Source organism: Schistocerca americana, chromosome 5 (assembly GCF_021461395.2).
Source record: "Schistocerca americana isolate TAMUIC-IGC-003095 chromosome 5, iqSchAmer2.1, whole genome shotgun sequence".
NCBI classification, from domain to species: Eukaryota; Metazoa; Arthropoda; class Insecta; order Orthoptera; family Acrididae; genus Schistocerca; species Schistocerca americana.
The window spans coordinates 532,879,555-532,896,055 of NC_060123.1; positions in this window are offsets into that span (position 1 = coordinate 532,879,555).

Below are 16,501 nucleotides of genomic sequence, written 5' to 3' on the forward strand. Positions count from 1 at the left end.
AGACGTTATTTTGAGACGTCGAATGCCAGACTAGAGCCAGCAGACTCGTGAACCGTATTTCTTCAACTTGGCGCCAGATGGCATTTATCTCATAGATCGAAGCATGCCAGGAGATAGCGTTTACGATATACAAGACCTCCAAGGAATTCTTACAGGTCAAGTCTGAATGATCGTTGCGACGGGGCGGTAAATAAAGAAGTGCGGTTGCAGAGTTCTCACGAATGTGCGTATACAAATGTTCGTTAAAAACGTTAGTGCAAATTTTTGGCTCTCACGTAAGTCTCAGGGGATGATTTTCGTACTTGGTGCATTAGTACACTATTCCACACCCGCGCATTAGTTATAGTTTTTGAATTAATATTCACGAGTACAGATTATGCTAGGGAACAAAAATTAGGCGATTATTATAGCAAAATCAGCTTTTCACGACACAGTTCAATCACTATTTATTGGCGTCGTCCTTTTCTTTCACACAATGAAATTAGCACTGGTGAGACGGTTTACAGTTTTACTTTAAAAATAATTTGACTTCGAGCCCCCAATAGCAGTAATGTAGGCTGCTATAAACGAAAATTACTCACTCAGTTCGAACGGAAGCCCCACTGCCCTCTTTGTTCTAACGGTTTTGGGGCGAAATAACAGTTCGCCACATGTTCACTTACGACGATGTATACCTTGTAAATCGTACTCACACAAATAATCGTAGCACTTCCAGTTCACAAAATATATGCCTGCACTATTTAACAATACTCTTTGTCGAAATAAATCGGCGCGAAAAAAAATTCTCAAACGACCACATGGGCCACCCTCAAGTGGGGCTTGCTCACCACCCACCCTCCAAAACGACTGACCTACGACTGACCCCCGGCCAAGATGGCCGCTCGCTTATATAGGCTCGGATATCCACCCCCTGGTTATGCAAGTACCAATCCCACCAGTTAAGGTTACAAATTTTGATACATACATCCCTCGACAGAAATAAGTACACCATCGGAACCGCGCCAAAAAGTACGTCTTACTTACTATGTTACACTAAATTCTAGGATTATTCTATCGCAACTTAGAGCAAATTAGTTTGTTGACATCTGTGCTGCAAAGTTTTAACATAGAACTGCACATGCACCGTTTTTAGACGTAATCTATAGCGATCTACATATTGCGCTGCTCAAAATCTTCATACCTATAATAATTAATTAATTATAGGCGATAAATGTTAATAATAATTTGCAAGCAATGAAAACTATTGCAAGTTAAGAGTATAGCATAACTTAACTTGTTTAAAATACGTGTGATGCCACCCAAAATATTATATAGTGCCGTTCTCTACGTCACGAATTTTCTATTCAATTTTATAAACAATTTCCATCAAACTTTGTTATTGCTCTTTACAGGCTTAATTATTTATGAATCTTAACATATGACTACGGCACTCGATCCGCTATGACGAAACGTTTTTAATGAGTGCTCGCTCATCCCTGTAAATTGCTATTTACTATTTTTATTAATCTTTCAGCATTCGCGATATTAACCGATTTTGAGATTACTACAACTTTTGTGTCTCATGACTTGAAATAAAGATCGGTCTTTCAGAGGTTGCATATTGCTGACGACAATCCACTGCCGCATCGCTCTTCACCAAAGTTACATGCGCGAAAAACCAAATAATGCCCCAAGCTGCGGGCCACGTGGCCGCCCGGCGTCAGGGACCATCCCACCAACCGTTGCAAATCTCACGCGGGCGCGCCACGCGCTTCTGCGAATCGCGCACCACGTAGCGCGCTCGCTCTCCACAAGGCAATCCTTGCATACTAGAAATATTCGCCTAGTACACCTTCAAAAACATGACTTCATCGGCCGGCCAGAGTGGCCGAGCGGTTCTAGGCGCTACAGTCTGGAACCGCGCGACCACTACGATCGCAGGTTCGAATCCTTCCTCGGGCATGGATGTGTGTGATGTCCTTAGGTTAGTTAGGTTTAAGTAGCTCTACGTTCTTGGGGACTGATGACCTCAGCAGTTAAGTCCCGTAGTGCTCAGAGCCATTTGAACCAAGCATGACTTCATCGGTTACTTGGAAGAATACCAAGTATTCCTGTCACAATATTTAGTCCCGCGTCTAACGTGTTATTAAAACAGAGTGTGCTGATCTCGCGAGAAAACGCATAGAAACGATTCTCCACTTTATCTTATCAAGTTTCTCTTAACTGCCTAATGAAAGAGGTAAAACACAGTCGAGGCTTGGGACCCCTCTTCCTCTTTGGAATAACTTTACTTGGAGAGAACTTTTTCTGACGGTATAATCTCAGAGAGATAGCTCCTAGAACTGTGACTCTTTCCAAGCGTTTCTTCCTTTGTTTTCACGATTTAGCATTTTTGTTTCACTTTGTGCGTCTCGAATTAAGTCGGGTGATGCTGAGGGAATTAGATCAGGAAATGAGACACTTAAAGTAGTAAAGGAGTTTTGCTATTTGGGGAGCAACATAAGTGGCTGGCTCTGAGCACTATGGGACTTAACATCTATGGTCACCAGTCCCCTAGAACTTAGAACTACTTAAACCTAACTAACCTAAGGACATCACACAGCACCCAGTCATCACGAGGCAGAGAAAGTCTCTGACCCCGCAAAATAAGTGAAGATGGTCGAAGTAGAGAAGATATAAAATGTAGACTGGCAATGGCAAGGAAAGAGAAATTTGTTAACGTCGAGTATAGATTTAAGTGTCAGGAAGTCGTTTCTGAAAGTATTTGTATGGAGTGTAGCCATGTATGGAAGTGAAACATGGACGATAAATAGTTTGGACAAGAAGAGAATAAAAGCTTTCGAAATGTGGTGCTACAGAAGAATGCTGAAGATTAGATGGGTAGACCACATAACTAATGAAGAGGTATTGAACAGAATTGGGGAGAAGAGGAGTTTGTAGTACAACTTGACAAGAAGAAGGGACCGGTTGGTAGGACATATTCTGAGGCATCAAGGGATCACAAATTTAGCATTAGAGGGCAGCGTGGAGGGTAAAAATCGTAGAGGGAGACCAAGAGATGAATACACTAAGCAGATTCAGAAGGCTGTAGGTTGCAGTTGGTACTGGGAGATGAAGAAGCTTGCACATGATAGAGTAGCATGTAGAGCTGCATCAAACCAGTCTCAGGACTGAAGACCACAACAACAACAACGTGTGAGCCAACTCTCTGTGAGCCGTGTAAACTTTGTTCTACGTATAATTGTAATTTAACTCATTGTGTATCACAAGAGTACAGTACGAGGTGCGGCTAGAAAAAAACCGGACTGATGCTGGAAAAAACATTTATTTACAATTATTTACAATTTCATGTTATCTCCTTCAATGTACTCTCCTCCTCGGTCTCTACACCACTCCATACGAATTTTCCACTGTTCATAGCAATGCTGCAGATCATTTTCGGTAAGTCCATACATTACTTCCGTCGCTTTTTCTTTTACTGCTTCAACAGTCTCAAATCTAGTTCCTTTCAAAGCTGACTTGACTTTAGGGAAAAGAAAAAAGTCACAGGGGGCCAAATCAGGTGAGTAGGGTGGATGATCTAAGATGGGAATGTTGTGTTTTGCCAAAAACGTCTTCACTGACAATGCACTGTGAGCTGGGGCATTGTCTTGGTGAAGGATCCATGACTTTTTTCTCCACAAATCGTTCCGTTTTCTCCGTACTCGCTCACGTAGGGTAGCCAGGACGCTAATGTACACTCCTGGAAATGGAAAAAAGAACACATTGACACCGGTGTGTCAGACCCACCATACTTGCTCCTGACACTGCGAGAGGGCTGTACAAGCAATGATCACACGCACGGCACAGCGGACACACCAGGAACCGCGGTGTTGGCCGTCGAATGGCGCTAGCTGCGCAGCATTTGTGCACCGCCGCCGTCAGTGTCAGCCAGTTTGCCGTGGCATACGGAGCTCCATCGCAGTCTTTAACACTGGTAGCATGCCGTGACAGCATGGACGTGAACCGTATGTGCAGTTGACGGACTTTGAGCGAGGGCGTATAGTGGGTATGCGCGAGGCCGGGTGGACGTACCGCCGAATTGCTCAACACGTGGGGCGTGAGGTCTCCACAGTACATCGATGTTGTCGCCAGTGGTCGGCGGAAGGTGCACGTGCCCGTCGACCTGGGACTGGACCGCAGCGACGCACGTATGCACGCCAAGACCGTAGGATCCTACGCAGTGCCGTAGGGGACCGCACCGCCACTTCCCAGCAAATTAGGGACACTGTTGCTCCTGGGGTATCGGCGAGGACCATTCGCAACCGTCTCCATGAAGCTGGGCTACGGTCCCGCACACCGTTAGGCCGTCTTCCGCTCACGCCCCAACATCGTGCAGCCCGCCTCCAGTGGTGTCGCGACAGGCGTGAATGGAGGGACGAATGGAGACGTGTCGTCTTCAGCGATGAGAGTCGCTTCTGCCTTGGTGCCAATGATGGTCGTATGCGTGTTTGGCGCCGTGCAGGTGAGCGCCACAATCAGGACTGCATACGACCGAGGCACACAGGGCCAACACCCGGCATCATGGTGTGGGGAGCGATCTCCTACACTGGCCGTACACCACTGGTGATCGTCGAGGGGACACTGAATAGTGCACGGTACATCCAAACCGTCATCGAACCCATCGTTCTACCATTCCTAGACCGGCAAGGGAACTTGCTGTTCCAACAGGACAATGCACGTCCGCATGTATCCCGTTCCACCCAACGTGCTCTAGAAGGTGTAAGTCAACTACCCTGGCCAGCAAGATCTCCGGATCTGTCCCCCATTGAGCATGTTTGGGACTGGATGAAGCGTCGTCTCACGCGGTCTGCACGTCCAGCACGAACGCTGGTCCAACTGAGGCGCCAGGTGGGAATGGCATGGCAAGCCGTTCCACAGGACTACATCCAGCATCTCTACGATCGCCTCCATGGGAGAATAGCAGCCTGCATTGCTGCGAAAGGTGGATATACACTGTACTAGTGCCGACATTGTGCATGCTCTGTTGCCTGTGTCTGTGTGCCTGTGGTTCTGTCAGTGTGATCATGTGATGTATCTGACCCCAGGAATGTGTCAATAAAGTTTCCCCTTCCTGGGACAATGAATTCACGGTGTTCTTAATTCAATTTCCAGGAGTGTAGTAATGCTGATTCACTGTTTGTCCCTCTGGTACCCAATCAATGTGCACAATCCCTTTGAAGTAAAAAAAAAACAATCATCATTGCCTTGAATTTCGATTTTGACATTCGTGCTTTTTTTTGTCGTGGAGAACCAGGAGTTTTCCAATGCATCGATTGGCGTTTAGTTTCGGGATCGTAAGTAAAAAACCACGATTCATCGCAAGTAATAACATTTTGTAAGAAGGTGGGATCACTTTCAATGTTTTCCAGGATGTCAGAACAAATCATTCTTCGGCGTTCCTTCTGTTCAATTGTGAGACACTTTGGAACCATTTTTGAACACACTTCGTTCATGTTGAAACTTTCATGAAGAATCTGCCTAACACTTTTCTTGTCAACTCCTGTTAACTCAGACACTGCTCTGATTGTTAAACGGCGATCTTGTCGAACAAGTTTACCGATTTTTTCAATGTTTGCATCAGTTTTTGCTGACAATGGTCTGCCAGTGCGAGTGTCATCACTGGTGTCTTCGCGGCCATCTTTCAATCGTTTAAACCACCCAAACGCTTGTGTTCGCGATAAAAAATCATCGCCGTACACTTGTTGTAACATGACAAACGTTTCACTTGCAGATTTTCCTAGTTTGAAACAAAATTTGATGTTAACACGCTGTTCTTTCTGTACACTCAACATTTTCCGACGCACAGACAAAACGTCAACTACTTAAAACAGACGCCACGGGCAGACAGAGTGCAGGAGGCAGATGAAACTCGAGCAGTAGGCGGAGCGAGAGTCACGTGACAGGCCACGCGACTTTCAGCCTTATTGCATTCGTTTTATTGTTTCACCAGTACTAGTCCGGTTTTTTTCTAGCCACACCTCGTATTGGTTTGGTGCTTAAAAAGCGCCGCTAGTTTGGGTGGAATACTGTACCAATGGTAGATAATTCGTTTCTCGGTTACAGGCCTGGCTCACTTTCCTGTCTTACAGCTTTGCACGCTGTGCGTTAAGGGGAGGTTTACTATCTTTGGCCCAAAAAAATCATGTTCTTTGAGAATATTTTTTTCAGGTTGTATTATAGATATCAATAGAAAATTTGCTCAAAATGTTTATTGATATTTCCTCTACAATCTGGAATTTTTTCGACCGGAAATGTCGAAGAGCAAAGGCGGAAGTGCCGTCGGAACGAAACAAAATTTCTATGTAGACCTCCACGCGCGGTATGTCACAGGTCAGCCGGCTCGTCTGAAATCAAAATTCAGTTGACGTTAGCGAAGTACATAAGATTCTTTGGGAGTTGTACCTCGCTTAAGTTACTTGGACCATAGGAACCCAAATGGCGGCCATTTGAAAAAATAGGGTTTTTTCATCGATTTTTCGAATTCGTCGGCCAACTAAAAATATTTATAGTTGATGGATCGGAATAAAAGTGGTACAGCTCCTAGACAATTTAGTTAGCTTCGTCGGAAATAAGGAATCATGCCAATCGGTTCAGCAGATTTGAAGTTACCATACCGCGCTATAAAAAAAGTCATTTCGAGAAAAACGTGTTTGAAGTTTTGACTACATATGAATGCAATATTATGCAACTTACGTTCAATCTGCTATTCCGGGTCCATGAACTAGTCCTTCCTCTTCCTCACAGAGGGCGTTCTGCTCGATCTGGGCCATCCGCGCTGCTCCAGAGGCGCTCGTACGGCCGGTGACAAGCGGTTTTCGGCCGCTTGACTCCGGTGGTCGTCCGAATGCTTGGCGAACTGCGTCTAATAGAGTCCCAGGGTGACGTCCATCGTTGTCATGATCTTCAGAATTGCTCAATACGCTTCGCTGAAGCTGCTCACTGCCAGGAAAGTCGCAGTCTCCACAGTCTTCGCACCAGAATGGAAATGCTTGGGGGCTAACTTGCAAACACACGCGTTCAAACTTACATTTGAATTTTTTGTGTTTACATACAAGCACCGGTGCAATAACTCGTCCTCGAAAGAAAAAAAAACTGGTGCGTGAAAAACACCAATTTCAAGCAGGTGCCTTTTTTCTGTTCAACAGCGAATAACAAAAATTTCCGTTCCGTAAAAACCGTTTCAGGGGTAGATTCTAAACACTTTTATGAATCCAAAAATACAATTTAAAAGGAAGTAGATTTTTGAACCAAAAGACAGTAAACCTCCCCTTAAGCCTTACGAGCGGATCATAAGGCAACCTACTACTATATGGGATATGTTTTATAAGGGCATAAATTGTTGTACTATATAAATGATGGTCTCTCGGGAACTAACGACCTACATTATTTTTCCTTGAAAAAATATTTATGCCACACAACGAAATTTACGCACTAGAAATAATGTTTTTATCTGCACACCTTACTTTTCCGTGTTATAATATTCCAGTTCTATGGCCTTCCTCCAGTGAGCCAGAAAGACGTGTATGCGCTGTCGGTACAGATCCTCGGTCTGCTCAGGAAGCCATTCGTTCACCGCGTGAATCACGTCTTTTGTCATCCTCAGAATGTCTTCTACGAACAATACTCTTTAGTGGAAGTCAAAGAGAGCTAGGTCAGTGCTGAATGGTGGATAGTGTAACACTGTCCAACGCTGTATCATATTGTAGTCAGGTCTTCAAATTCGTATGAGACAGAGCATTATAGCATTCAATAAAAACATTCCCTGGGTTGTTAAGGCGCCGAAGTCGCTGACCGTAGTTAATGTGTTGAATTTTGCCTTCAGATCAACACTACTGCCTATTCTCATCACATCATTGAAAGTCACGTTTTCACAGTCCCGAAACAGAATCGACATAAGCAGTTGTTTTGAATTTATTTTTTAATTTTGTGGAGAACAAGGATCACATTCTAACGACTGTCTTTGTTTCGGTCACAAAATGGTGAGGCCAGGGTTTCATCATCTGTTACAGTCAGAGACAAGAAAGCCTCCCCCTCAGTTTCGAAAAGTTGCAACACAGAATAAATCTTTTCTTCTGTGAGATTTGTGATCCACGGCAAGTCAGCGTGGAACCCACACACTTTTCAATATCGAAGATTTTGCATAATTGCATCCACACTTCCCCTGCCGATTCACAGCAACAGTGCCAGCTGCCGAGGCGTAATGCATACAACTTCGCGAATGAGATCGTCACCACGCTGCAACACCTCAGGTCAGAGAGTCATGGATAGTCTCTCCGCTCGCTGCAAATCATGGAGCTCGGCCGAACGGCTTTCTGATGGCCTCATCCTCTTTGCCCAGAAACCAACTCTACTCCGGTCGACTGCAGATACTCCACTGACTTCAGACGTTTGTGAATATTCTCCATAGTTTTCTTCTCCGCAGTGTAAAATTCAATGATGAGCCGCTGCTAGTAACATGTCATTTGCAGACGCCATATTTAAAAATTGCTGCAACTATGCTACCTGTCATAGGAAACGGAAATTTTCCGTGAGAATTCAGGAGACTTCAAAGAATTAATATTTATGTTCGCAACATTGTTGTCGGTTGAGAAGAAAAATGAGGGGCATTACCACAGTGTAACATAAACAGTCACATCACTCAATTGCTGTGGAAGTTTTCGTCTGACAATTGGAATGACACTAGTTCCCCTAGCGGCGAGAAGGCCAGCCGTAAGATTAATGTTTTATTTTTAATAACAGTTCTACTTCATTAAATAAATAGTTATTATAGTTTTGCATTGCAAGCATCATTTAGTCATCAAGAGAAATGAGTGATCGTGAAAAGAATGTAACATGAGCTGTATTTCACTGATTCAGTGACATAAGCTGCAACTTTTTCATGAGAAAAATACTTTCGAATATTTGCATAGTTGCAGCTTACTCCACTGTATTTCAAGCATCAGAGGCGTATATTTTTGCTACTGTCTATTCTTATTACGATAGGCACCTATCTTGGCACGTAACAATTTTATATGCAGTCTAGTGATTCTCACGTCCTTACACTTCACTCGACTTTCTACGAATATTTTTGCAAATGTAATTACTTTTGCTTAGAAAGCGAGAGCATTACAGATTCTTGCCGTTTATGGCTCAGATGTAGCAACAACTGAAGAAATGGTTTCTTCTGTGTTGCGAAACAGTTTTATTGTTTTCGATGTTTATTATCACGTCTGTCTGGTTTTCACTTCAGCTAGTTATGGTGGATTATTTGATACGCTAAATAATGTAGATATGTCATACCATACACGTTTCCTACGTATCACTTTAACTGATTTGACTGGACGTGTAGTGAAAAAAAAGTCATTTAGTCCAGCAACGACGCCTTTTTGCAAAAGGTGAGGTGTTCCGTTGTTTAACAGACAATTTTTGTTCTTAAAGGAAAATGACGTTCTTCAGCAAATACCTGCACAAGAGAGTCGTAAATAACTGTCCTGAAATGTACCATTTCATACATCTCATAGTCCTTAGGAACCTAAAGAAAGACAAATTTGGTATAATGTTTTTAAAATTATTACTGATTTTTATTGAAATACATTCGCTCCCTTTTCTAAAAACTATGTTACAAATCAGTATTACCGTTACTATTCGCACTCATCCGATAACGTATTCAAAAGTATAGTTTGCTGTCCGCTTGGAACACTGTGTGTAGAAAAAACGAGGAGGTGTGTCATGACTCTTTGCATCAGACTGTGGCCTTACTTTCGTATCGACCATTGTAACACCGTAATTTTACTTAAGGTCGACACAGGTGGTCTCACGTTAGATTTTACGAGGGGAGTTCAATAAGTGATGCAACTCAGTTTTTTCGTAGTCAATTTCGGTTGAAAAAGTGGGGAATTAGTTGTGGGACATTGTGGAATATTCGTGCTTCAGCCCCTCTAGTTTCATCCTGAAATTAATTACAATAGGACACGGCGCTATAAGTATCTTCGAAAATGGTGTCTGCAACGGGGGGGGGGGGAGATTCCAAGCAGAGAGCTGTCACTGAATTTCTTTTGGAGGAAAAGCAGAGCTTTGCAGATATTCGTAGGCTCTTGCAGAATGTCTACGGAGACCTGGCGATGATCAGAATCACATTGAGTAGTTGGGCATCGCGCAAATCTGTCATACCTCCTGCGTGCTGGCCGACTGCACACAACTCTTGCAGTGTTGGAAAGTTCGAACACTCTAATTCCAGGAAATCGACGAGTCACAATCAGACACCTTGGTACACTACTGGACGTCTCTGTTGGTAACGCTGACGCACTCATTCACATTTGGGGTACTCAAAGACGTGTGCCTACTGGGTTCTTCGCCACCTAACAGAAGACTGTAAAGAGTAATGAAGGACCATCAATGCGAAACTGCTCTTGCGATACGAGGGAGGTAGTTGATGTAGCAAGACGGTAGCTTCGACGTCGACCAGTAGAGTGGTGATACCATGTGGATAGCAGACCCTTCCAGTGCCGTGGCATAGGTTCGTCGCATTGAACGAACATTATGTGGAAAAATAGGGTTTTAGAGCTCAAAACCTATTTTTCAACATAATCTTTGTTCTATGCGACGGACCTACGCCACGCCTTTTGGAGCCAAAAGACTGGCGAATATTACGGTGGATTGGAATCCTGAATAAAACCAACCTGCTACCAGAAAAAAATATTGTCTTCCATTACCCACTGAAAGCCCCTGTAAGGGGTTCACCACCCTGCTGGAGCAAATGTAATCTCGATGTACCGCTCACTTGCGACAATTCACAGGCGCTGCCTGAGACATAAAATATCTTTGCCCCTGTTACAAGAGAGCTGCAATAGAGTCGCAGGTCAGAGCAGTCTGCCGTAGTTGCAGTCGCTCGCTGCTGCAGTGTAGTTGTAGTCTGTCGCTGATACAGCGCAGTTTACATTTAGTGGTTGTTAAAGTCACACTGCAGAACAAATCGTAAGTTTTATTATATGGAAGAGAATAATAATTGTGATCAGCCGCAGAGCTAAATGATACCATGGAATGAGATGATGATGAACAAATGAATATTTGTTAGTATAATGAAAAATCAACAGTGTAATTAAGTCACCATCTATGGTAACGTAAATTTTATTATTTTTATTGGCGTACGCGTAGTTAAGTCACTTGTCTGAGATGTTAATATGAATTTGTTTCAATCTTTTCTTTTGTGATTCGTCAGCACCAGTTGATCCTGATTTGTAATATATTCAATTGTCCCGTGTAATGGATTGTAGATCTTTATCAGTAACATAAAAATATTTAAGAATATAATTGTTTTTACCAGTCAACTATAAACGTATAATTTCCCCTTAAGACATTACCAGTCCCGATCCAGTCATTAATCTAAATTAAAATATTCCAGAACTTTTGTCACATCATAATCATGTGCTCTTTAGTAGTCAGACGACCAGCTATGCAGCTGTGTCACTAAGTAAAGTCAGCTTTTCTCGTAATTCAGATCTCAGACAAATGTTAAGCAGTATTAGTAGAGAGGACAGCATTGCAATGCAGGCCGCTGTGGCGGGCGGCTCTAGGTGCTTCAGTCCGGAACCGCGCTGCTGCTGCGGTCGCTGGTTCGAATCCTACCTCGGTCATGGATGTGTGTGATGTCGTTAGATTAGTTAGGTTTAAATAGTTCTAAGTCTAGGGGACCGATGGCCTCAGATGTTAAGTCCCATAGTGCTTAGAGCCATTTGAACCATTTGGACGCTACGGTCGCAGGTTCGAATCCTGCCTCAGGCCTGGATGTGTGTGATGTCCTTAGGTTAGTTAGGTTTAAGTAGTTCTAAGTTCTAGGGGACTGATGACCTTAGAAGTTAAGTCCCATATTGCTCAGAGCCATTTGAACCATTTGAACCATTTTGAGCATTGCACTAAGCTGTGCTATTTAAGAGCAGATATATAGACAGAGTTATCCGGCGACACCATCACGAGGTAAGAATTTTTCAGTTTATTTCTCACGGACAGATTCAGATTGATTTCACAGGGCCAATGTTCAGAAATTTGTGGAGCAAACCACAGATTTATACCAATTGTAATTGAAAGAACTTCAGTAAATTTATTTACCAAGTGATTATCTAAGATAATCCAAGGAGTTAGTTAAAATATATAACATTAGAGTGTCAATCTAAAATAATTAAACAATTAGTACACCTTGAAACATCAGATGACTGAAACTAAGTAATGGTCTCTTAAACCAAACAATAGTAAATTAACGACTACTTCCGATGGGGAAATTAAATCGAAATCCCTCAAATATCTCCTCTCATATTACTCTCCCTATTCATTATATTTTCAGCTACTTTAATGCTATTCAATCAAATAAACTTTTTCTCATTTAAACCTAACCTTATTAAAAGAGCAGAAAAAAGAACAATTGAGATAAAAAACTTAAATTGAAAACGATAACAAATTTATTCTCAACATTTGATCCATCAACTAACATCTTCAACTTGTCATTAAATTGAACTAGAACATTCTTAGGATTATTATTAATCCCATCAATGTTCTGACTTACACCATCACGAATTAATATTATCTGAAATAAACTAAACTTAACTTTACACAACGAATTTGTATGGAGTGTAGCCATGTATGGAAGTGAAACATTGACGATAAATAGTTTGGACAAGAAGAGAATAGAAGCTTTCGAAATGTGGTGCTACAGAAGAATGTTGAAGATTAGATGGGTAGATCACATAACTAATGAGGAGGTATTGAACAGAATTGGGGAGAAGAGGAGTTTGTGGCACAACTTGACAAGAAGAAGGAACCGGTTGGTAGGACATGTTCTGAGGCATCAAGGGATCACCAATTTAGCATTGGAGGGCAGCGTGGAGGGTAAAAATCGTAGAGGGAGACCTCGAGACGAATACACTAAGCAGATTCAGAAGGATGTGGGTTGCAGTAAGTACTGGGAGATGAGGAAGCTTGCACAGGATAGAGTAGCATGGAGAGCTGCATCAAGCCAGTCTCAGGACTGAAGACAACAACAACAACAACAACAACAACTAGGGTTGCTTAAGTCAAAATTCATCAGTTGAGATTTGTCAGTTTTCATACGTCAGAATTTAATTATCCATATTTATTTTTATTTTCTGTTCGGGAAAGTTACACATCATTATTTTATATATTTTTTTTATTTATACGGGAGGGTTACACCCCTCGTATATGAAGGTTCTGCTAGTTTTTGGACAGAAATTTGTGTCATAAAAATTGACATACCTCTTAAAAGTGCAGCTCTGGTGATCCTGACATTATTTCTCAAACGTCAAAAAGCCGCGGTGTGCTTACTATAAAAATTTCAGTTTTTTGTCTTTACGGAAATTGTTGTATGAACACCAATGTTGCAAAAAGAAAGAAAATGGGAACAAATAAATCCGTATCGCAAACTATTTCGGGCGTTCGTTAAGCACAACGGTCTTTTTTTTTTGCGGCTGCAGACATGGCGAGAGCTGGCATCATAGGGACAGGAGCGTTATGTGTAAGGGCGAGGTCTAACCAGTGTGGCAACCTGAGCCGAGAAGCGGCTGCACTTGGGTTGCCACTAGACTCGGCGCTGCCATTCAGGCCGGATTTGTCGGCCGGCTGCCGTTAATTTTTGAAACTTGCTCGCTTGCCAGGTCAGCAGTTTTTAGGGGAGTATGGCGAGCTGGAAACAAATTAAACGTATATGCGTATAAACCGGGCGCGTTTTGTCCGTTTGATGATATTTCTACTTAACGAACGGCAGAAATTAGTCAAATTTGTTCCAATTAGAGCAATTACGGGCGGGCAGCGGGCGCTGCTATTTTTGGGGATTGCGTCGAGGGCTGGCGGAGAGGAGTGCAGCGCGGGCGCAATTAAAGCGGCGATAGCGCAGCCCGGCGTCCTTTTGATGTCCCGCCGGGATTCCGCGGGCGCCCAGCTTCTGACGGAAGAAGCGTTTGCCAGCGCCAGGTTCAGTCATTTTTTTCATGACCGTAGGATGCGAAAACTATGCTCTGTCTCCAAAGATCTGTGGGCAACCGCCACTGCTCGCTATTGCCCACGTAGCTACTGGTGTATAAGATCTTTCGCTAAAGTTACGTCGTTTAATAATCTGAAAAGGCTTAACCCCAAGTTCTAAAACAGTGAAGGAAGAATTTGTTTCCATTTTTCTTAGATCACAGCGAACGCTTAATGGCGAGTTTTCGAGTGAATTAATTTGCAACGCAGGGCCTCTCGATCGCTCTGAAATTGTTCAGTGCGACGATTCGAATGTGTCCGTCTAGCAAATCCACGTCATTTTTATTCAGCCTCGATGCGGTGCCCCTCGGTTCATCATCATGCTGTAAAAAGCATACCTGATTTCACACTATTGCCATAGCGTAAGTAGTTTCTAGATATCTAAAAATGTTCTCATGGTCACCAGATTTAATTTCACTATCAATCTATACTCTCGATTAGGCCGCGCGGGATTAGCCGAGCGGTCTAAGGCGCTGCAGTCATGGACTGTGCGGCCGGTCCCGGCGGAGGTTCGAGTCCTCCCTCGGGCATGGGTGTGTGTGTTTGTCCTTAGGATAATTTAGGTTAAGTAGTGTGTAAGCTTAGGGGCTGATGACCTTAACAGTTAAGTCCCATAAGATTTCACACACATCTGAACATTTTTGAAGTCTCGATTAGAAAAACAAAGCGATTGACAGTCGTGCACATAATATTCCTGCCTTTCGGACATATTCACACGTTGCTTGTTAACGTGCATTGCTGTTGTTGCTTAACAGCTTACTTCTTTGCTGTGAACTTTCGCCACTAGTTTCATACATTCATTCGCGAAAACACGCCGTAATATGCCCACTCTCCCCCTCCCCTCCCCCCTCCCCGTATTTCATTGTTGGCACTACGCAGGATGACAAGTAACGTTCTCCAGACATTCGTCAAACCCAAACCCGTCTATTGGATTGACAAAGGGTATAGCGCGATTCGTCATTCCATATCACTCATCCACTGTCAAATGGTATAGCTCTTACAACACCTCAAGCGGCGATTAGCGTTGACTACAGAAATCCGTGGCTTATGACGAGTTGCTCGACGATTGCACCGTATTCTGTTTAGCTCCCTACGCACTCTGGGCCTTACAAGTGATTCATTCCGCTGGTTTCCTGAAATTTTTTACATCAACCTTCCACATTGCTCGACGGTCACTGCCCGTCAGCAGACGAGACTTGCCTCGTTTTGTCTTAGCTATGGTTGTTCCATCGGTTTCCACTTCACAGCCACATCAGCAACAGGCTTGAGAATCTTAGAATGATTGAAATGTCCCTGATTGATTTTTTACCCAGGTGACGTGCTACGACTAGTCCGCGATCCAGGTCAACGAGCTCTGACCGATCTGTTCTGCCGGTACTGCCGTTCCATTGCCGATGCAATAGTCCCCATTTCCTTTCACGCTACCTCTGAAACTATAAGCGTAGACAAGATGAGGCTTAAATTAAAAAAATACTGCTGCCGGTAATTCAAAGACTTCTACCAAGCATCAATCTACCAATAACAGACTGTACAGATCCTGTATGGTACACAAATCAGGTTAGAGCACTGTAGTAAAAGCAACGAAAAAAGCATGCCAGATTCAAAAGAAGACTGGCGGTGTTCTACAGGAGATCGAAATTTATCGCTGATTAATAACGAGACGTTTTTAATAATTTCATCAATGAAACTGTCTTGAAATTCTGGTCGTATGCAAAGTACACCAGCGGTAAGACACAATCAGTACTTTCACTGCCCGACAGCAATGCTAATGTTACCGATGACAGTGCCACTAAAGCAGAGTTACTAAACACGGTTTACCGAACTTATTGCATCAAAGAAGGCGAAGTAAATATTTTAGAATTCGAATGAAGAACAGCCGATAACATAAGTAACATAGAAGCAGATATCTTCGTTGTAGCGAAGAAACTTCAGTCATTTAATAAATGCAGGCCTTCCGCCCTCTTCAGAGTATCCTGTTGTAATAGTTCCATACTAAACAGTCACATACAACCTCTCGCTCTACAAAACATCCGTACCTAAGGACTGAAAAACTGCATATTCCACATAAATTCACAAGAATTGAAACAGAAATAATCCATTAAACTGCAAACCTATATCACTACGACTTTAGGACATATACTGGGATGGAATATTATGAAGTACTTCGAAGAAAACGATCTGTTGACGCATAACACGAATTCAGAAAATATCTTTCTTGTGGAACACATATGGCTCTTTATTCACACGAAATAACGAGTGAGGTGATCTCAAATTCATGCCATATTTTTAGATTAGATTTTGAAACCGTTCCTCACGAGCCACTTCTTATCAAATTGTGTGCCTGTGGAGTATCATGTCTAATTCGACGAGTTCGTAATTTCCTGTCTGGAAGGCCACAGTACGTAGTAACTGACGGAATGTCATCGAGCAAAAGTAGAGATATCTGGTGTTTCCCAAGGAAATGCTGTAGTCCCTC